Genomic DNA, 9,590 nt, shown 5'->3' with positions numbered 1-9,590 from the left:
GGGCGCATGCTCCGCTCGCTTTTTATGAATGGGGGGCCGGAAAGGAGCGCGTCGCGGGCTGTGAAGGTTGGAGACGGCTGCGGCTTTTTATGAATGGAGGCAGGCGGCAGCTGCGCGCGCACCGCCCCTAGCCGGGCCCGAGGTAACGCGCCGTGCCGCAGCGTGTGCCCGCGGGGGCGCCACTCACTTGTGCTCTGGGGGGGGAGGGTGGTGCCAGGGCGCGTGCACGTGGGCGTGCAACGGGCACGTGCACGCGTACCCCCGCCTCGCAGTAAGGGCTGGCACCGCGCCGTCCCCCCGGGGCCGTCCCCCCGGGGCCGCCCCACGCGGGACCGGGTTGCTGGCCGCCTCCGCCCCCCCCGCAGGCTCCGGCTGCCCCTTGGGACGTGCCTGCGGGCACGAGCTACAGGCAGCGCCCGGGGGGGGGGGGCAGATCTGCGCTCGTTGTCCCGTGATGGAGGGGGAGAGGACACTGGCAAGTGAGCGGGTGGGAGAGGAGGCAGCAGCTCCTTCTCCTGGTGCTGGAAGGAGCCTGGGGCCGGCTGTGGCCTGCTGCGAGCTGCCCAAGTGCTACGGTGGCAGCTGTGGCTCTGGGTCTCGGTCCCTCACGGGGCTGCGATGTCGCACAAGACATTCCTGAGCCCCGATTCTGCCCTCTGTGTCTCTCTCCCCTTGGTGCAGCGGGTGCAAAGGGAGGGCAGCACAGGTGTCCTTGCGCTGCTGCCCAGGGGGCGGCTGGGTGTCCGGGAAGCTCGACAGCATCGCTGCAGGCTCCGTGTTGCCACGCTGTAATCCTGGCTTAAGGCCTTAGCAATGACGCCTTGAAGAGGCGAAACTGCGAGGGCCACCAGTGTACATAAATGAAGCAAAGGACTGGCCATAGGCTTTAGGGAGAAGCCCCTAGAGATGAGGCTTGATGCCAGCTGGGAATTTATCAGAAGTCAGGGTCATGGAAAAACTAGAGGGGTTTTTGTGTTTGTTTTTAAAAATCCTATTAATTCATTTCTTCCTCTGCTTCCTTCCCCGTTTCTGTATTTGCCGGCAGGCGTAGAAGGTGATTTCCACAGGAGCCTCTCATCGGACTGGTGCCTTGTATGAGTGGCCTCTAATTGAAGCAGTATCATCTCTGTGCAGATTTCATCCATTTTCTCTCACACTTGTCTTCTTGCAGGGTGGCTGTTGACACCACTTAGTGTTTCTGGATATTGCATGTGTCTGAGGCAGGGCCTGTTTTATCAGGGAGTTCCCTTCTGGTAGAAATAATGGAACTTTTGAAACCTAATGCAAGGTTGATAGTTTCACTTTGGAAACTGAAGGTAGAAGAGCAGATATTAAGTGAGTGCTTAGTTACTTGGGGCTGCCTTCTGAAATTCTGGGGCTAATTCACAAAGCTGAGTACTGGGGTACACAACTCACCTGGACTTTTGCACATCCTCAGAGGTGTTCAGATTTTTGTCTCAAATCCTGATGTGAGTGAAGAAATGTGACCCTCCTCCAGTTCTAGTGTCACGATTGAGCCCTATGTGATACTTGAACTATTGCTGCTTCTGTTCCCAAGGGTGATGCAGTTTCAAGTATTGTTAGTACTCTGTTTAAGATTACTTTTCCTAATCGTAATCCTTGTAACAGACTACAAGATGCTATTTGAAATGGACAGTTTGTGCCCAGCTTTATGTAAAGGTTTAACTTATGGGATCACTAGTGATTACTGGTTAATGTTTGTACAGCACAGTGAGATCCTCAGGCAAGTGCCAAGTACAGGTACTCCTACACTTACATGAGGGAGGCACACTAAGGTTCCACATTTCTGACAGCCCTGTCACACAGTCGGGGAGGAAGTGCCTGAGCAGCTGCACGTATTCCAGGCCAGTGGAGTGGGTGTGTTCAAATGTCAAATGCCCATCTGGCCGGTTCCTTTCTCCACGTTGTGAGTTTTAGACACAGAACTGCATGGAGCATATGCAGAAGAATTCAAGCATCATGTGCCAGTGCGCAAAGGTTGGACTCAGGCGGAGGAGCTGTAGCTAATGTGTTTTCAGCAAGGTGGGGTCTGCTGAGTCTCATTTGAGCAGGCTTCTGGCATCAAGCTTCTCTGCCCAAATACATATGGCAATGGAGGCTATCACGGAAGTTGCCAAATGAAGAAAAAGCTTGGTTATATCAGCAGTGAATAGACAGATTATTATAGGACACATACAAGAATGTCATAATCATCCCATTGGTCCTGCTGTATTGTGAGGGTATTGTGAAGATGATCTCTTTTTTTTTTTTTTTTCTTTTTAAAAACCTGCTTGTATTCGCAAAGAACAGTTTGGCCTCTGAACAGTCGAAATGTTAGTGCTCCATGTATTGCAAAGCAACACATCTACCCAGCCCATTCGTTTATGCTTTTAAGTTGAAATCCTAGTTTCCCATGACATGATCAGTCTGAAAAACAATCAGTCTTAGTCAGGGGTGTTAAAAGGCTAAACAAATGTAGTGTGTAGGCACTGCCTTTTACAACCCACCATCAACACCACCGTGGCTGTCCTTCCCAAGCGGCTCAAATGGTAGCCCCCAAATGAGTCTCTTCCCCCACCCCCAGTTTGGTCCATCCAGACCAGAGGTTCCCAACCACCAGGCTGTGGCAGGTTGGCTGCCAGGTTTTGTCTTCCACTGCTAGCAGTCGCATGCAGGTTTAAAGCTGGGGGGCAGGGCAGGCCCGGCCCAGGAGGAAGGCAGCTGGCTCCATGTGCCCCATCTCACTCCCACTGCCATGGCCATGCCTGGTAAGGTGCTGCCCGTGCAACAGGTACCGGGGCCTGTGCTGGGCCAGGCAGGACCCCCCAGCCCTGCCTGTGGCTGGGAGTGGGGGAATGCGAGTGGGGAAATGCCCAGGGTGGGGAGGCGGCCCTGCTGCTTGCTCGTAGGAAAGGCAGCAGATCCCCTTCTTCTGAGGCAGCCCCAGCTGGGTCCCCCGGCCCACTTGCCTGCGCAGCCCCCCCCCCCCCCCCCCCCCCCCCCCCCCCCCCGCAGAGTCCCCTGGTGCCTGCGGCTGTGATGCCCCAACCCGATCTGATCCTCACAACCTCCCCCCTCCCCCCCTTGACATAAAAATTAAATTTAAACATGTAAATTAAATGTAAATATACAAATTAAACTTGAATATGTAAATTAAATAGCTTGCCAGTCTGCAGTATAAGAAAGTTGGGAACCACTAATCCACACTACAGTGTTAGCACAGCCTGTCCTGTAGGTTTTGGCCGTGTTGCCTGACTGTCTGGAGAGTATCGAATCGGAGAAAAGTAGGGCTAGAAGGAACCTTTGGAGGTTATCTAGCCTAGCCACTTGCTCAAGGCAGGATCGTCCCTGACTAAGGATGGATATTCCACAACCCCTCTGGGTAGCCTGTTCCAATACTTAACTGCCCTTGCATTGAGAAAGTTCATCCTAATCTCCAACCTAAACTTCCCTTGCTGCAGCTTAAAACCATTGCTTCTTGTCCTGTTTCCTGAAGCCACCAGGAATAGTCTATCTTCATCCTCTTCATAACCACCCTTCAGATGTTTGATGTTTCTCACCTGCTCCCTCAACAAAAATGAAAAGTGGCATACCTGTAAACTGAAGGGGGGAAATGCCACAGTTATCTTGGGCAGTGGCTTTTGCTGGCTACCACTGAGGCCAGTAGCTTAATATGATTAAAAATGGGACTAGGCATTCACATAAATGCAAGAATAGCCAGAATGAGTGTAGGACATACTAAAGGATTTGGCAGGGAGATAACCCTCCTTTCCAGAGCACTATCCAATCCTGCCTAGAGGGACATGGCAGGAAAAACTTCCTACTGTGGGCTTTCTTGTACTTCCTTGTGAAACAGCTGGCACTGGTCATTGCCAGGGACAGGATCCTGGGTGAGGAATCTCCCTGCTCCAACTTGTATGTGAAACATGTTTAGTGGTCTTGGGCCTGCAGACACGTGTCCCTGTCATGGTGCACAACAGCTCCATGGTGGTGGAGACAGTGGCAGCACAGATGTAGGAAGCTAATGCTACTGTTGCCTGTTGTTTGATCTCCAGCCCGCACCTTTCATAAGCATGGAATCCATGTTAAAGATCTTAGGCATACGCGTAAACCAAGCCATATGCTTGTTAATGTTCAGAGAGGTCAGTCCGTTCAGACACTTCCTTCCTCCCTCCCCACTCCCTTCTGTAGCAAGACTCTGGGCCAGGAGAATTTGGATTAAGCTCAGTGTTCCAGGAGCAGACAGTAGTCTCCTTTGCTGTTCACTTTGGAATGGCTGGTTTTCTAACGTGGATCTCCAAATCTGCGTGTTGTGAGAATGTGGGCTGGCAGGCCTCCAAAAAGGGTGTGTGGGCTTTGGCCAAAAGTAGGTGGTTTTAGGAAATGCATAGTTCCTAATCTACCATCTGAAAAAGGCAAATATGAAGGCAGTTTAGTAAGTGAAAGTGCAGCTCACCCGGGAATGCATAACTTGTTCTGCTGAGCCATGTCAGATGTGTAGCCAACAGGAAAAATTTTGGCTACTTGCTTTGTATCTTTAAGTTAAATCCATGATGTATGTGAGGAGTTAGCATGTTGGGGTGCTGCCTCTGTTTTGAGCCCTTTCCTGGAAGTTTTTGTATATGGTATTCTGCTGATTTAGTGTGCACATGGAGTATGTGGGCTGCTCAGCGTCCAAGGAGCAAATTGTGTATGCAGTCCTGAATTTGCTTGCATCATTTCAGTGCCTGTGGGCTCAAATAACAGTATGCAAAGAGCTTTTTCAATAAACCTGGTCTTGGTTTTGGTAACCAAAAGATGCCCATATGGGCAGTTTTGCCATCTGTTGCAAATGTAATCCTGAAAACTCGTTTCTTTTTACTTAACTCTTTCCAAACATGCTATGCGAAGGGAAAATACAGAATGGAAACTTTGCATTAAAATTAGGAAAGCGGCTGGTGGTATGTTATGGCCCAACTCCTACAGGCATCTTGTGTCCTGGGTTCTGGCCCATAACACATAGTCGTGGTCTCCTCTTTTGCTGAAAGCCAAGCTGTATACCTGGAGAGTACTTTTCTGCTGCAGAGCACTGCAGCTCATAGCATGCTCTTTCTCTGTGTAGCTCCTGTGTGATTCAAGCCAGGAATGGAATAGGTGAAACAGGAGATAGTTAACTGTATATGTCTAATCATATGTATTGGTCATACCCATGTCAGAGTCTGTTTGCTAACGTCTTGCTAAGAGTAGTCGTGCATCGCTAGCAAGAGTTACTATAATAGGTCTGTTATGGCTGGGAAAATGATCAGCAGGAAGCCTGTTCAGGAGGCAGAGATGAAATGCTGCCTGCCAGGTTGGCAGATGGTCAGATTTGGAGCCTGCAGCCACAGCTCCAGACAGATATGGAGAGAAGACAGGCGAAGGTCTTCTGTCACGCCTGCATAGGAAGTAGGACTGGATGGGGCTCTTCGGCTTGAACAAATGCACCGCTGAGACTTGTGTGGGTGTGTGGGCCGATGTAGGGCTGCCTCTGTCTGACACCTCTCTTCTCTCGTGCCGTCCTCTTCAGTTCACAGAACTTGTAGATCTAGAACCTGCGATACCCAGATTTATTCTTGCGTGGTGAGTCTCCACCCATACTCTCTCCAGACAGGTTTGGGTAGGAGCAGCATCCTGCGTTGGCAGTTGGGAAGGGTGGATGCGGAGTTCGAGCCTCCAGGTTTTACAACAGAGGATCCGTTAGCTTGTCAGTTCTTATCTTGCCACCTTATTGGCTCTGACAGGCACCCTCTCAACTGCTTGTACCGTGGCATGGAGGTAAGGGGTTACATATAACACAGGGGTTGTGAAATAGCAATAGTCCTTCTCCTGCCTATCTGAAGCTCTTAAATCATTTTGCAAACATCTCTGAAACGAAGCCTAAACCACTTTGAGGTGACTCAGTAATGTTATCTCTGCAATGCAAATGGAGAGACAACATTTGTCCACCTCCACTGCCTAGATGGAAGTGCTGGGTTTCCTCCTCCTTATCAGGCACCTGTTGTTCGCATCCTTGCATTACTCACATCCGATAAATCACATCTTATTTTGCATAATTAACACCAACTGTGCTTCATTTCCTTCCTTCCCTTGCAGTAGTACTCTGTTGCCATACCTGACAATGGAAACCCGCTCTGTTTTAAGCCTGAGTCTTAATCAACGTGGTGTGTGGGTTTGGTTGCATGGGTGTTGCTTCAAGTATGGGGAATCTCTGCTACCAGAGAACCCAGCTGATGGGAGGAGGCAGGAATTTGTGTTGTAGGACACCTTCCTAGTTTCCTCCTGGTGGCTTTTGAAAACCAACCCAACTCATCTGTACACAGTGCCATGCAGTGGGGTATGGTACTAAGTAACCAAGTGTCCCTTTCCCTGCCTCAAAGGGCTTGCATTTTACGCGCACAGGCTGGGACAGCATAGCTTTATGTTCATGTTCTCTGGATGGACTGAGGCTGTCTGCCGTGAGAGACATTTATAGCAACGGGAAACCTTTCCAAAGCACATGTCATCTTGCCTTGGCTTCATGTGATTCCTACCATAGGTCACTGCCTTGTGCTGATAGTCAAAATAATATGCAATTTAGTGTATAAACATAACCCAGCGCTATCCTCTGTTGCAGTTGCCCAGCATTTGCTTGGGGTTTATTTTGCACTTCACAGCTTTCAGTAACAATTGATCTGGTTCTGCCGGCACTTAAGCACCTGAATAATTTTAGGTAGTTGAGGAGAGGGCTGGGGGGCCTACAGATTACCCTCTTTGAGAGCTTCATTGTGGGAAGTAAGTGAAAGTTCATCAAATGTTACACTTGCCTATTTATAATGCTTGTTTATAGAAGGGGCATGAACAGCAGACTGACTATATTAGCCCTACTTAGAAGGACTTTTCCTGTAGCTCAAGGACTTAAGGTTATGACAGATAACCAAGAGGATAAAATAAGTAATGAAGGAACGAATAGGTGTCCGTAGATTGTTCTTGATTGGTGACCAGGGTCTTGAGGGGCTGGGGCTGCTCCATCTACCGGCCTCCCATTTTGGAGTTGTGGGTTTTTTTTGTTTTCTGGTTTTTGTTTTTGTCTTTCCCTAAAAGGGTATTTTTAGGAACCCAAATATTGAAGCAGAGCCCGGGGGTCCCAGAAAAGGCTGCCTGGCCTCTGCTGAACCTCAGCCATCAAGACTTCCAGACCAGCTCAACCACAAGGACTCCTGGCTATTGCCAGCAAGGACCCCAGCCGGATGCACATGAAAGCAAGCTTTGCCTTTCCTTCTGTGTTTTTTTTTCCAATTGTTTTTTCCCCTCTCTTGCTATCTTCCTTCTAGCAGCTTTTTACTAACACCAACTGCACTGCATGGCAGCAATGTAGTGGGCTGAGATGAGCAGCTCTGTCCAGCCTGGGAATGTGAAGGGGAGAGACCTGCTCAGGCAAATCGGATCTTGAAGTGGGAAACCTGCCAGGGTCTAGAGAGCAACAGCTGTTGTGGCTGACCTGCCAGACCACAGCTTCCATCCATGACTGCCCAGCTGCTCGGTGCCCTGAGAACATCAACAAATGCTGCATCTTCCTCTGCCTTTTATTGTCCTCCCTCTCCTTCCACTTTGTGTCTGTCTTGTCAAAAGCAGGAAAGTAAAAACCATTTTCACAGAGGTCAACTTGAAATTCAGCATCGGACCTAACCTGTTCCTGCCCGCTAAGGAGAGTGTGACAGCAACCCAGCTTCCCTCTTACCATTATTTATGTGTTCAAATCAACCAGCTTCCAAACATTGGCATGGATTCCCTCGTGTGTCTGCCACTGCACCGAGCAGAATGAGGTCTCTGTATTCAAAGCCCCAAATAACGTTAAAGGCCATACAGTTACAAGATCACGTGAAGAGCTTTACTCTCTGGGCTCATTTATTCAGTTGGAATTGGCCCAGGTGGAGGCAGGACTAGGATTCTTCAAGTCTATGAAGTTACCCGTCTAGGTTGAGGTTTGTAGGAGGAGACATTATAACTGTAGATGTTGGGAGAGAGATTTGGTTTGTCTGGTATCTTAGAAGTCCTACCTGAGCAGGCTCTCTTCCTGCTTCTGCTTTTATAAATATTGCCAGTATTATGAGGGTGAGAGAGATTCAACACTCCTGTATATTCCCTTCCTCCTGCTTTTAATTGGCAGAAGATATTAGCCAATTGCCTGTAGATATGTCAGTCTGATTAGGTCTCACACTAATTTCAATATATTTTGCCAATGGCTTGTTTTTAAAAATAGTTCACTTTCCTAGAAGCTCTGTAACTAACTGGTTCCCAACCAGCTCAAATGGTAGCCCCCAAATTAGTCTTTTTTTTTTTTCCCCCCTAGTTTGGTCCATCCAGACCAGAGGTTCCCAACCACCGGGCCACAGCGGGTTGGCTGCTGGCTTTTGGCTTCCGCTGCCGGCGGTCACGTGCGGGGTCATCCTTGCAGATGAAGGACTCTACCTGCACTGTGACATATGTGATTTGTACTTAGCTAGCGTCCCTTGTAGAGAAGAGATGCCGCTTGGCTGAAATGAATGAAAGGAAATCTTTATGGATGTTGCTGGATGCAGACAAGACCCTCTAGCTCTTTCTGGCTGAGGGGCCAGTCTGATCATTTAAATCAATCTTCCCTAAATTCAGATGTTGATGGTAAATCCAAGCCTGAACTGGGATCTGCTCAGCATCTATAGAAAGGACTATGGTTACTAAAAACTTCCAGGACTTGACTCTCGGTAGGTAGGTCAGTGAGACATAGCAGTCTATTTCGAATGGAATCAATCATCTCAATGACTATTTCGGGGACTCTTCCCCCCAACTATTTATTTACTGTTCAAGTCGGTAATCTCCAGAAACACAATTCTGCTTACAAGCTAAATTCCTGGGCTGAATTCCCAGGCATTCTCATGTGACTTTAAACATTTGTAGCAACTAAATTAACAAACGCAAAGACATGAGGGATGCTGTTTACTACTGTAATGGTGTGGCGCTCTGGTCCCAGGCTACAATATGGGGTGTAAGTCGCTGTACCCAAGCAGAAGAAAAAGATGGTGCCTGTCCCAAAGAGTTCACACCATCAAGCAGAGCTAACTGCTTAAGGGTTTGTCTACACTGGGAGCTTGCAGGGAAGCTGGTTTGAAACAGCGAGGAAGTGAATGTAGTGCCTGATAGATACGTTGTGCCAATTCTCAGCATGGACACGCTTGTTAAGACTGCCTGTATGCTGTTTATGTTAATCTACTTCCAAAGTGGATTGATTTTTAGCTGCACCAAGGCTCTCTTTGGTGTCTATCTACCTGATCAAGTTTGATCAAAAGAAGTTGTCTCTTGCATGTACATCTGCATGCAAATCTGAGGTAAGCCAGTGACCCCCACAACTTCCCGTGTGGACCCGCAGGTGCCAGTAGGTCCACACCCTTCTGCAGTATGGCAATAGCAGCTGTTTTTGCTGCTGGTGACACCTGCCGAGGGTGCGTGTGCTCTGGCAGTACGGCACGGTAGGTATCTGTGAGGCAGCCGAAAGTCCTGGTGGCAACATTGCCTAGAGTGTAAATATGGCCATGGTGTGGATTAGCAGGGACCTAGTG

The 9,590-nt window shown here is 49.0% G+C and overlaps 1 long non-coding RNA gene across 2 annotated transcripts in view; it reads left to right on the top strand.

Moving 5' to 3' along the window:
* The first annotated feature begins 23 nt into the window (after positions 1-23).
* Positions 24-9,590, top strand: part of LOC109280905 (uncharacterized) — a 193,315-nt gene continuing 183,748 nt past the window's right edge. The window contains exon 1 of one of the 2 annotated variants that reach the window (XR_009464409.1): positions 24-142. This is a non-coding gene — a long non-coding RNA (uncharacterized LOC109280905). The remainder of the gene's footprint in view (positions 143-9,590) is intronic. The other variant, XR_009464408.1, reaches the window with a different exon arrangement.

The sequence above is a fragment of the Alligator mississippiensis genome, chromosome 9, assembly GCF_030867095.1.
Source record: "Alligator mississippiensis isolate rAllMis1 chromosome 9, rAllMis1, whole genome shotgun sequence".
Taxonomy (NCBI): Eukaryota; Metazoa; Chordata; order Crocodylia; family Alligatoridae; genus Alligator; species Alligator mississippiensis.
The sequence above is the reverse complement of the archived record's forward strand: the minus strand, read 5'-3'. Positions and strand labels throughout refer to the sequence as shown.